General features: G+C 36.2%; 1 protein-coding gene across 2 annotated transcripts in view; it reads left to right on the top strand.

The window, feature by feature from the left end:
• The window catches only part of EYA2 (EYA transcriptional coactivator and phosphatase 2), a 970,866-nt gene that overhangs the window by 737,985 nt on the left and 219,858 nt on the right, over positions 1–13,023 (top strand). The gene's annotated exons all lie outside the window — the stretch shown is intronic.

The following is a 13,023-nucleotide window of genomic DNA, read 5'->3' as shown; positions in this document are numbered from 1 at the left end:
TACCACATTATATACCACTGTACTGTTGAGTTACTGTTCTAGCCCTGATTACTGTCTTGTTGTGGGGTACTACTTACCACATTATATACCACTGTACTGTTGAGTTACTGTTCTAGCCCTGATTACTGTCTTGTTGTGGGGTACTACTTACCACATTATATACCACTGTACTGTTGAGTTACTGTTCTAGCCCTGATTACTGTCTTGTTGTGGGGTACTACTTACCACATTATATACCACTGTACTGTTGAGTTACTGTTCTAGCCCTGATTACTGTCTTGTTGTGGGGTACTACTTACCACATTATATACCACTGTACTGTTGAGTTACTGTTCTAGCCCTGATTACTGTCTTGTTGTGGGGTACTACTTACCACATTATATACCACTGTACTGTTGAGTTACTGTTCTAGCCCTGATTACTGTCTTGTTGTGGGGTACTACTTACCACATTATATACCACTGTACTGTTGAGTTACTGTTCTAGCCCTGATTACTGTCTTGTTGTGGGGTACTACTTACCACATTATATACCACTGTACTGTTGAGTTACTGTTCTAGCCCTGATTACTGTCTTGTTGTGGGGTACTACTTATCACATTATATACCACTGTACTGTTGAGTTACTGTTCTAGCCCTGATTACTGTCTTGTTGTGGGGTACTACTTACCACATTATATACCACTGTACTGTTGAGTTACTGTTCTAGCCCTGATTACTGTCTTGTTGTGGGGTACTACTTACCACATTATATACCACTGTACTGTTGAGTTACTGTTCTAGCCCTGATTACTGTCTTGTTGTGGGGTACTACTTACCACATTATATACCACTGTACTGTTGAGTTACTGTTCTAGCCCTGATTACTGTCTTGTTGTGGGGTACTACTTACCACATTATATACCACTGTACTGTTGAGTTACTGTTCTAGCCCTGATTACTGTCTTGTTGTGGGGTACTACTTACCACATTATATACCACTGTACTGTTGAGTTACTGTTCTAGCCCTGATTACTGTCTTGTTGTGGGGTACTACTTACCACATTATATACCACTGTACTGTTGAGTTACTGTTCTAGCCCTGATTACTGTCTTGTTGTGGGGTACTACTTACCACATTATATACCACTGTACTGTTGAGTTACTGTTCTAGCCCTGATTACTGTCTTGTTGTGGGGTACTACTTACCACATTATATACCACTGTACTGTTGAGTTACTGTTCTAGCCCTGATTACTGTCTTGTTGTGGGGTACTACTTACCACATTATATACCACTGTACTGTTGAGTTACTGTTCTAGCCCTGATTACTGTCTTGTTGTGGGGTACTACTTACCACATTATATACCACTGTACTGTTGAGTTACTGTTCTAGCCCTGATTACTGTCTTGTTGTGGGGTACTACTTACCACATTATATACCACTGTACTGTTGAGTTACTGTTCTAGCCCTGATTACTGTCTTGTTGTGGGGTACTACTTATCACATTATATACCACTGTACTGTTGAGTTACTGTTCTAGCCCTGATTACTGTCTTGTTGTGGGGTACTACTTACCACATTATATACCACTGTACTGTTGAGTTACTGTTCTAGCCCTGATTACTGTCTTGTTGTGGGGTACTACTTACCACATTATATACCACTGTACTGTTGAGTTACTGTTCTAGCCCTGATTACTGTCTTGTTGTGGGGTACTACTTACCACATTATATACCACTGTACTGTTGAGTTACTGTTCTAGCCCTGATTACTGTCTTGTTGTGGGGTACTACTTACCACATTATATACCACTGTACTGTTGAGTTACTGTTCTAGCCCTGATTACTGTCTTGTTGTGGGGTACTACTTATCACATTATATACCACTGTACTGTTGAGTTACTGTTCTAGCCCTGATTACTGTCTTGTTGTGGGGTACTACTTACCACATTATATACCACTGTACTGTTGAGTTACTGTTCTAGCCCTGATTACTGTCTTGTTGTGAGGTACTACTTACCACATTATCTGACCTGGCATCACTGGCCACCCAGGAAGAAACATTCAACTATATGCTAACATCAGACAATAAATAGTACAGACAATTTTTATTAATAATAATTAATGAACAGCCATGCAGAAACAATGCAAAGAAGAATAAAATGTAGTACTATATTATGTAACAGAAGTGGCAAAGAAATTGGTCTACTTTGGAAGCTTGAAGTTTCAAAACTTCAAACTTCATATGGTTTAGACCATAAGATCGAAGTTTTGAAACTTCATATGGTTTAAGCAGAGATTGCTGTACAGTGCAGAATGGGAAATTTATCATTCTCTTCACTGTAGTGTTATCTTGGAGTTGGTGTATTTAATTAGCAGGAGGCGTGGGGCAAGCTCCCCTGCATAAATGTAAAAAAAAAAAATTTTTTTTTTGTCTTGAAGTTTCGACTTTCAAAACTTCGATGTTATGGTCTCCACCATATGAAGTTCAAAATTTTGAAAGTCCGAGCTTCCAAAATAGATCCCAAGGGAACACATTAATGCCTGTCTGTCTGGCCAGTACTGCAATGCTATCAGTCTTCAGCTGCTCCACTCAAAGTTTCTGTAATTGTCTGTTCAATGCCCAATTAAATTAATCTGAATATCAGTTACCCATTAAATCTTCAGGCAATATGTTCCATCTACCCCCGCAGTCTTTTTTTAAAGAAAACATCCCAAAATCTTTACCACATCTGGCACTGTCAATTTGCTATTTATGCCACCTTTTTGAAGGCCTGTATTTTCTCTACAAAGGTATTTCAGAGGAATGATTTGACATCCATTCCCCCCATCTCATTTCTTTAAAGAACATTCTTTTAGAAACATAATGACAATCATATGAAAATATCACTCCTGAGACCATTAAATTTTGAGCTGTATCACTGCCAAAATCTTGCAATCAAGAGCTAACTAAATGCCTTCAAGTTCCTTAAATATTCTGTCCTCTTCAAAATCCATGTTGAGGCATCTTTATCATCCACATTTTGCTGCCAAGGTTTTGGTATATAAAAAGCAAGTGTCTTAATTTCAGTAACACTCCACCATTTAGCTTAAAATCCATCTCCCAAGTCCAGCTATTTCAAGTGAACAGAGCAGACAACTTAACGTTTCCATTAAACAGCTCTTCTGAAAATTAGCACATTTCATCCTCATATACAGGACAACTGCAAATCTGCAAACTGGCTTTGTCAACAGTAAAGAAAAGTAGCTTGAAAAGTGGCTATATCCAGCAAAAATCGGGACATCTAATTAGCATAAAATCTAAATACCAAATAACACATAACTTTTCCACCTTCCAGTAAGAATGTAGCATGCTGCTCAAAAAAACATTTAAAAAAAGTGAATAACAAAGTGAATAACAAAAATAATAGAAAAATATAAGCACAACATCCACGGTGGTGCAGCTGTAGCGTTGTTGCCTCACAGCAAGAGGTTCTCCCGTTTGATTCTCGGCTGGAGTGCAGGGAGTAGCTTCTGTGTGGAGTCTGCATGTCCTCCACGCGATTGGGTGGGCATTCGAAAGACATGCGTAAATGGCTTGCCTTCGTTGAAGGTTGGACGTCGAGCTGGCACCTCAGCATTCATGAAAATCTACTGCCAATAATTAGCAGACCGGAGTTCTGCTGTGGCGACCCCTAACTGGGAAAAGGCGAAAGACAACAACAACCAAAGAGACAGTGTAAAATCTGCCTTTAATGAATTGTACTGCAAAATTCCACCACACATTTATTTTTGCTTCAAAAAAAGGAGATGTAAGATGCTTGTCCTCATTCTTTAAATTATTGGTATCACTAGTATGTTAGCCATGCAATGTGTTTTTTTGTGTCCCCTATTGAAATGCTGGCACTCGAAATTACGAGTGATGAAAAGCTGGGGGAAAAAGAAAAAAAAAAAAAAAACAGGAGAAGAGCGAATCTCGAAAATCAGTTTTCTCCTTAAAACTTCTTTTTTTTGTGGGGCAGCACCCCCTCATGTGGGGGACAAGCTCACCGCTCACACATACACACACATACACACACACACACACACGCACACACGCACACACGCACACACACACACACACACACACACACACACACACACACACACACACACACACACACACACACACACACACACACACACACACACACACACACACACACACACACAAAACCAGGGATACACCAACAGCTTGGCCCATCAGGGTTTGTATGGAATGCATTAACTTAAACAAACCTCGACTTAGAAAAAATGCTCATTCAATGAAGTGAATAACCAAAGCATAAGAATGGTTTATTTAAAAACATAAAGAAATGCACACAGTAGCCATTCACCAATCACTGTAAGGATGTGGTCTCAAGCCTGACTCTGTGATATTAAACTGCCTTCCTGTCATATTCACAGGCTGCAAAGTCAACTAGTTCTAAGTGTTCATGACAAATTAATTTTTCTGCTGCAGTGCTTGCTGTTGTAATTATTGTCATTGGTTGATGCAGAATATGTAACAGACTTCCTGCATCAGATCAGCAGTGTGTAGTAGGAGCTCTTTCCTGTTGTTTGAACTTCTCAGTTTCTTTCACCCCTTTGCTTCAGTGCTTTATTATGAGAGGTTCAACATGTGGTGCTGTCTTAGCACCTTAGAGGGAAACAAAGTAAACCATCTGAATATTAAAGGAAAGGGAAAAAGTGAACCCAACCAACTATGGGACATAACACTAACAACAGAAGGCAGCTCCAACATGGTCTAATATGCCAGATAACTAGGTGACTTTGCCATAGAAGACTCACTTTCATTACCCTTCACAGTTATATAAATAAAACGTGATAGATCAAAATACGTATAAATCAAACTCACAGTGTTGACAAAGCCCTCACATTAAGTAGCTGGCTGTATTTTATTGTTATTAAGCAAGCTTAACCAGTCTGGCTTTAATATGGATTAAAACTCAACTAATTATAACCCACCCCCATGGCATAGAGGGATAAAGGCCTGACTGCAGCCCAGATGATCCTTGTTCATTTAGTGGCACAGACAGTGGAGGGTGTGGGCTGGGGAGAATGAGAGTGTGTAGCCAGACATACTTCACATATCTTGGGGGAGGGAGGTGGTAGGTGGCTCTGCCCCATGCTTGGGTGACAACTGGGAGCACAGACTTACTGCGCATGTTCTTCTCAGTATTTTAGGAAAAATTTGTATGGACGCATGCACACTTCTCACAGGTTGGCAGCACTGGCAGAGATTGAGTGATCAAGATCAGGGCTCTTCCCTCAGGAAAACAAATAAGGCCCAAGACAGCCCTTGCCATCTTGCTCAGTTGGTAAAGAGTGGGTCAGATAAGTCACTGGCACTGGGGACCCAAAAAAATTAAGAACAAGACTAATTACAGGTGGTGTTAGCTGGCTAAGGAGTAGTTCTACACCTCTTCAAATCTTGTGTGGATTGTCTGTTTTCAGAAAACTTGTTTATTCCCTTGGCCCTTCTGCCTGTGGCTGCACACAAAACCTCAGAGAAGCCATTTTAATAGCAAAGATGAGATACCTCACCATGTGACAGGCCAATTCACACAATGCTTCTACACTGTCCCACATTGGACATTATTAACAATGCCATCTGTCTCTGTCTAATATGTTTTACTGTACTATACTTATCCCAGAAGAACCATTTGCCAGTTAAATGCAAAAATGAGACATGTAGGTCTGAAGCTAGGTGCACACCTTTCATTTCTTACTCTTTCAGTCCTGTGTGTCATAAGTAAACTGTTTATTGTTGTACAGAATACAACATGACATCGCATGCAGCTCCGGCAGAGTAACCTAGAACAATAAAGGCTATGATTAGGAAAAGCTGATTTTGTGACACAAACAAAAATGAAAAACAGAATTAGTCTAGGCCTTGTGTTTGGCATAGACTCCAGGATGAGAACTGATTTTGGGCAGAAATTTTCCAGATCAGTATAAGCTGGAACTTGTGATTGGTTGCACCTGTCAAAGAGCTTTCATTTTGCTGTTTCAACAATCAAATAATCTAGTCTCTTTTCCAGGGTTTTCCAAGTAATTAAACTCAATTAAAAGCATTCATTTCTGACTGTGAGTGACAGTTTTATTATTCACAGCTAACCACAAGCTACAGGTTAACTCCATCTGCGCTCATTGTGTACAGTAATCTGTCTCTAACCTCTGGCTGACACTTCCAGTAGTTAAAACCTACGGAACAAGAGGTGATTTAATGAACGTAACTTAATTAATAGCTTCTTGCTTGTGGCAAGGTAATTAATTTTATTCCAGTGATGAGCTCGTATTTGGCAGATGTCTGAGTGAAGAGTATGATTTGTCTGAATATTTCTAAGTTAATCCAAGTTATGACATATGAAATAAACTGCCCTTAGATTCTTATATAGATAAACCTAGGTGGACTCAGCTTGTTCCACCCATTTATTTGTATGTTGACAGGAGAAAAGATATACTTAGTTTTGCATGAAGAAGTGCAAGTCTGAGCAATTAAGTGAAATATGAGTAAAAAAAGTTATAATGGCATAAAATACAGGAGTGCTGTTATTTCCACCCAACCACTGCCAAAACATTTCCACATGCCCAGACTTAATAAAACCACAGGCCTAAGCACAGTGACAGAAAAAAACAGCTTACAGCATTAACATTTTTTCTTCTTTAACTGTTTATAATTTTTACCCTAACCACTCGTTCTTCTTATTTTATTTTATTTTTGCATCCGCTAATATATTACCAGTGCATGCACACTCTGTTGGAAGTGGTATCATGCTATATGATTGCAATCTAATTTGATAAACTGTTTTCCAGTTGAACATGCTCTAAGTGAATGACTAATGTTGCCATTAATGTTATGCAGATTCAGTTCGGCAAACAAAATACGTATTTTACAGTCCATAATGTACTCTTTCTCAATTTTTTTTTTCAATTTTCTCTCCTGATTTTATAACTACAGATTATTTTTAAATTGTAAAATAATTCATCATTTTCATCTTCAAAACAATGCATGTCCATTATGGAACAAGCATTAATGTAAACGATATAAAGTGGTTATAGTAAAGTTAGGGACTGCAGCTCTAAATGGGTCATATTTATGGATAATAATTGGTGTAGGCATAGAACCAATATAGGCCGTGCCATGTAATACAGTCTAAATAAATTATAATATTGTCTAGAGGTCTCTGTTATACAGTCTGCATGGTGATGATTGCAGAACCAAGTAGTGAAGGCTACTCTGTGATTCTGCATGGTGAACATGTAGCAGTCACAGTTACTTGAAACCACCATTCCTGGTTGCCATTCCACGTAGTGAGGACATTATGGTCAGGAGGATGGTAAACAAACAATACTGTCCAACAGGGTGGGTGTTATAAGGGAAATAAAGGGCTGCAAACACCCAATGTGTAGAAATAAACGATACGCAAATGAAATGAGTGAAAAATAAAAATATGTCATAATTAAAAACATTTTGTATACTAAATATAAAAGCACATAAAAGCAATCCGGAATACATACTTAACTTATATGCAAGCATATAAGTTGTTGTTCGTCTTTCGGCTTTTCCTGGTTAGGGGTCGCCATAGCGGAACTCCGGTCCGCTAATAATTGGCAGCAGATTTTAACGAATGCCGAGTTGCCAGCTTGACGTCCAACCTTCAACGAAGGCATGCCCATTTACACATGTCTTTAGAATGCCCATCCAACAGGGAGGACATGCAGACTCCACACAGAAGGCACTCCCTGCACTCCAGCCGAGAATCGAACGAGAGGACCTCTTGCTGTGAGGCAACATGTAAGTAAATAAAAATAAATAACCTAATAAGTTACTTAATGAATTTAACTATAAAAAAACAATCATACATCAATAAATATAAGGTATAACATACATATGCTAATGTCAGATGACTGTATTATCCTGTGTAGTGAGGATTTATATATATATATATATATATATATATATATATATATATATATATATATATATATATATATATATATTTTGTTTTATAATATGTAATTCTTTGCAGTTTAGTTACATGTAATTTCAGAACACTAGAAACTGAAATGTGGTCATCCAAGCCTAACCATGCTGTGGCATTTAATATTAACTGCTAGAATGGTTCCTTAAATTCAGTCTGATTTTCCCACACACCACCTCTTAAGTTCTTTTTAATCTTTTCAATACCCCAAACTTAAGCTTAATTCTGGTGTCCCTGTTAAAGTGTAGGGTATGTTTGTACAATCTATTATTGGTGTTAAGCTTGCATATATCATAGAGATTTTCATAAATCCTCTGCTTCATAGATTGTTCAGTCTTCCCTATGTAATATCTTCAGTCTTGGCAGATGGTAATGTATGTCACCCCCAAATGTTTGTTCGCAACAGTTATTACTCTTAAAGGCCTTTCATTTTATGGGGCTGTGGTGATATCAGCTTCCAAAATATAACTACAATACTTACAACTCCCACATTTCCTAGTACCTATTTTGTTATTGCCATTACCCTTTTCATTTAAAATCCTTTTGTTAGTACCCTCAAAATTGCTCTTTTTGTATACAAAAATAGGGGTGCTCCCATAAAACATTGATCATTTCAGGGACCATTTCTTCTCCATTATATTTTGATGGTACTAGCACAGCAACATGGCTCTCTTAAAATTTGGTTTATCATCCTTATTATTACAGTATTGCAATCAGTTACTTCATTCACTCCAATTATGGGTCTAAATCTATCTCTTCTGCTTTTACCAGTATCATCTTTCAATTTGTTAAAGACATTAATAGGGTACCCCCTCTGAAAAAAACATGTTTATTAGTTCCTTAGATTTCTCCTTCAACCAATGGTCATCCAGTACCATCCTTGACAACCTGTCCAGTTGCCCTTTGAGCAAGTTTGCCTTCTGCTTAACAGGATTACAACTTTTATAATGCAACTATGGGTTTGCAAAGGTGGACTTCCTATAAATATTGGACTTAAAACATTTTATATCTTTGTAAAGAATAATGTCCAAATAATTAACCTCATTGTGTGTGTGTGTGTGTGTGTGTGTGTGTGTGTGTGTGTGTGTGTGTGTGTGTGTGTGTGTGTGTGTGTGCTTGTGTGTGTCTTTAAGTAAACACAAAAAAACCTAAAGTAATACTGACAAAGTCAATAAATTCCTGGACTTTATCCCCAGAGTCTTTCCAAACAGTACAAATTTATCCCAGAATCTATAATAACTCATACCTCTTTCATGAAAAGATGAAGAAAAAACAATGATATTCCCATGTCCCCATCGCAATATTTGCATAAATAGGCACCCATAGCCACACCTTTAACTTGTTTGAAAAAAACTCCCCTTGAAAGAATATAAAATTATTCCTCAATATTATTTCCATAATAAGGTCAACTATAAAATTCACTTTTGATGAACTTTTGAATTCTAAGGTGGTAAAAGTATCCATAACCATGTGGTATGCTGGTAACATGTTTACTGCATCAGTAGTTGAAATTAATAAATCATCATGACACAAAATCACCATTGATGGTCCTCAGGAAATTCCATGAATCCTTTAGAATATAGGGGCATTGGTGTTGGAAGCTTTTCAAGAACCTATCAATGTAAAACACGCCTAAGGGGTAATTTTTTGAACCATGGACAGCAACAATGGCTCTAAGAGGAGGATCTAAAATGTCCCTGTTAGACATGGAAATGCTAAAAATGTCAGGAATCCTGGGATGATGCATGTACAAAAAATTGTATTCATCTGCATCAATTACTCCCTGAATTAAAATATCAAGCAAAAATATTAATTTTCTAGTAAGCAATAGGAACTTCATTGAGTGAAACTTCCATATTTATTTGTCTGATTCATGTAATAAATTCATCATTTTACTGGAATAGTGATACTGTCTGCCTCCTTTATTAGGTTTCACAACCTTTGTTTCACAGTCACTGGACATAGCCCTCTGCAACTCATACACCTTGGAAGTTAAATTGTTGGTTAAAAAAAAATATTTAAAAAATATTACATATTTCCAATTTGCATGCTTTTTCAAAAAGCAAATATAATGGAGTTCAAAGGGATTGTTGTAAAATCAAAGGAAATGGATGAGAAATAAAATAAAATTATAATTTCTACAAGTATAAGGAATAGGGAAAGCAATACATTTAGAGACTATCTATAAATTAGAATAGTATTAGGAACATAGTGAGAAGAATAGGAGTTTTGGAATGGTGCATTAAATGTGAAGTAGATGTGATTGTATTAGAGGATACAAGATTTTTAATAAGTGAAGCAAGATTACAAACTGAAAAATTGGAGGGGGGGGGGATAATTTGGGATTTAGGAAATGACCAGCATTCTGGTATAGCCATATATTGCAGAAATTCAGTGAAGTATTAGATATAACTTTAATAAGAATGGAAAAATCAACATTTGTGGATTTAAGATGGAAAGAACAAGTATACAGAATTATAGCATTATATGCTTATATTACTTGTAAAGAAAGGGGAAGCTTATTTCATCAGATTCTAGATGATGTAGTGATAAATATGAATATTATACCGACAGGAGATTGTTCTGTGAATTAAGAGGTAAGTGTAAAAAGAAAGGAAACTGTGTAAGAAATGTCAGAAGTTATGAGCTACAGTAAATTAATTCTTTGGGATACAAATTTGTGGACTTAAAGGAGTAATTACAGAACAGAAATAATTTACTTTATATTATCAAAAGGACTAACCGCAGGAAAAGAAGAGAAGAAAAGTGAAACAGGATTTTCTGATTATCTAGCGATATGGATCAAGATAAAGGAAAACAAGGAATGTATTCAAATAGACAAAGTACCTAACTAATTAATATTTGATAATAAATAAAATGTAACTTTTTACAAAATTAGTTTACAGGAAGAAAATATTCACTAATTAAAATTTTCTGGATCTGAAATGTATCCTTCTCTTCCTTCAAGAAAAGAGAGAAGAGAGAGAATAGGTGTTGCAATTCTTTGGAATTAAAGATCTAGCCCAAAACTGTACTCTTTTAGTAATACAACTGGTATATTGTCTGTAAATGTCTTATATGCATTTGCCATTGGTCATTGGATTTTGGAAATAGGAGCTAAAATGAAAAAATATAATATTTTATGTAACATGAAAGGACATTAATTACAGCATGAGACTTCAGTGATATTTCTGATAAAAAGATACTTCACCAATAAAAGAATCTAGGTTGATGGCATCAGCAAAACCTTTGAAAAAATTGGCAGAGAATATAAATCTGATATACATAGTAAAGATGAATACTCTCTATTTTTACTCATTATTAAGTTTTTGGTACCCAAGTAAGAATAGTTAAACTTTGTATTTCTTAGAATGAAGGTGCGCTAATGGGGAGAGGAGATGGATTAATACATGCATTTTTGGATTTAAATGGACTTTCTTTAAATAACAGCTGGAAACATCCTTACAACACTTGTTTGATCCTGAGATACATCTAATGTTAACTATTTTTGAGTAAGTGGAAATCAAGATTCAGTGCTTGTTTAAGTACTAAACTTGAATCTTTTTAAATTACTGCATGTCCCATGTCTGATCTTATTGCTTTACTTTTTCAAAATTTAAAGTAAATCATAAAAAAACTCTTTTTTCTTGACATATGCACACTTAACTTAATAAAACTTAATTTCAATGAAAGGTTTCTTAGTGAATTCAATTTCTTTTAATATATAATGATAAGTTGAAAACTAAGAGACAATATTTATCAGAATCAATAATATGTTATTTGTATGCAAAATCTCTATATGATGAGGATTGCATGCAGCTTGAAGAAATTTATAAGATTTCAAACACAACAAAAGCTACAATAGGGAAAGGAGATTCAGTGTATTTATTTATATATATATATATATATATATATATATATATATATATATATATTCATTAAAACTCAGTAAAAAAAAAAAAAATATATATATATATATATATATACACACACACACACACACACACGTGCATATATAAGGTAGGGGACTAAAAGGATGCAGCCAAGTATTTCATGCACTATTGAGGACCCCCCCAAAGTAAAATCCAAAGAATTCCTGGTGGAGTACATGCTATCTAGTCTGTGCTGTTTTTACCTCCCAAACTACATCTGAACTACTGCCTGACAAAGACTCTTCATTACTTTAAAATCAAGCACACAGCTGAGCCCAGAACAATTTTATAGTGTTTATATAATATATGATATGTGCTAAGAGTACAACACATATTCTGACTTGTTAGCATTAAAATTAAAGTGTCTAGCGTTCATACAGAATTATTAAAAATATATTGGATGAAGTACAAATGCAATCTCTCCTATCCTTTTAATTTACTGGATAACCAACTAGATAAGCAAATATTACTGTCAGAGCTCTAGATTATGACAAAGTAAAAACAACAGACAATTATGAAATGCAGAATGATTCTAAATGCTGAAGTAGGAAACAGTACCCTAATTAAAAAAATAAATACTTTTGTGTGGATGGAGTGCCGTGATTATACTTCAGTATCAGAAAAAACACCAAGAACAATTAAGCACCTTTTAAAGCTATGTTAATGTCAGGTCTCAGTAAGAAATAAGCAGTGACACTGCCAACCAACAAACAGAGTGAGAAGTAGAAACAGCTTTGCCTATCAGCTGTCCTTGACTTCAGCTCATATTTTCACCCAGTCCCTTGTAAACATCTTTTATTTTTTGGTAAATCAGTGAGGATCACAATCAGTTAGTCAAAAAGGCCAGAAACAGATTTTCATACTTCTTACGGTCAGCAGTGTATGCTGGTGCAAAAGCTCGTCACTCTATGAACCATTTAAGTGAATTGGAGCAGTATTTAAAACCTCTCCCTGGTTTTGATCCCTGGTCCTGCCCACCCCCCCCCCAAAAAAAAAAGCTGAGAGGTCTGCTACTGACATCTCTTTGACAGCACTTGTTGATGGCTTTGCCAGCTGTCAAAGGCAATGTGCTTCTTTTCTTGCAATTGGTAGTGCATGGAGCAG

This window comes from Protopterus annectens, chromosome 12.part0 (assembly GCF_019279795.1).
Source record: "Protopterus annectens isolate FY-2018-M chromosome 12.part0, PAN1.0, whole genome shotgun sequence".
NCBI lineage: Eukaryota > Metazoa > Chordata > Ceratodontiformes > Protopteridae > Protopterus > Protopterus annectens.
The sequence above is the reverse complement of the archived record's forward strand: the minus strand, read 5'-3'. Positions and strand labels throughout refer to the sequence as shown.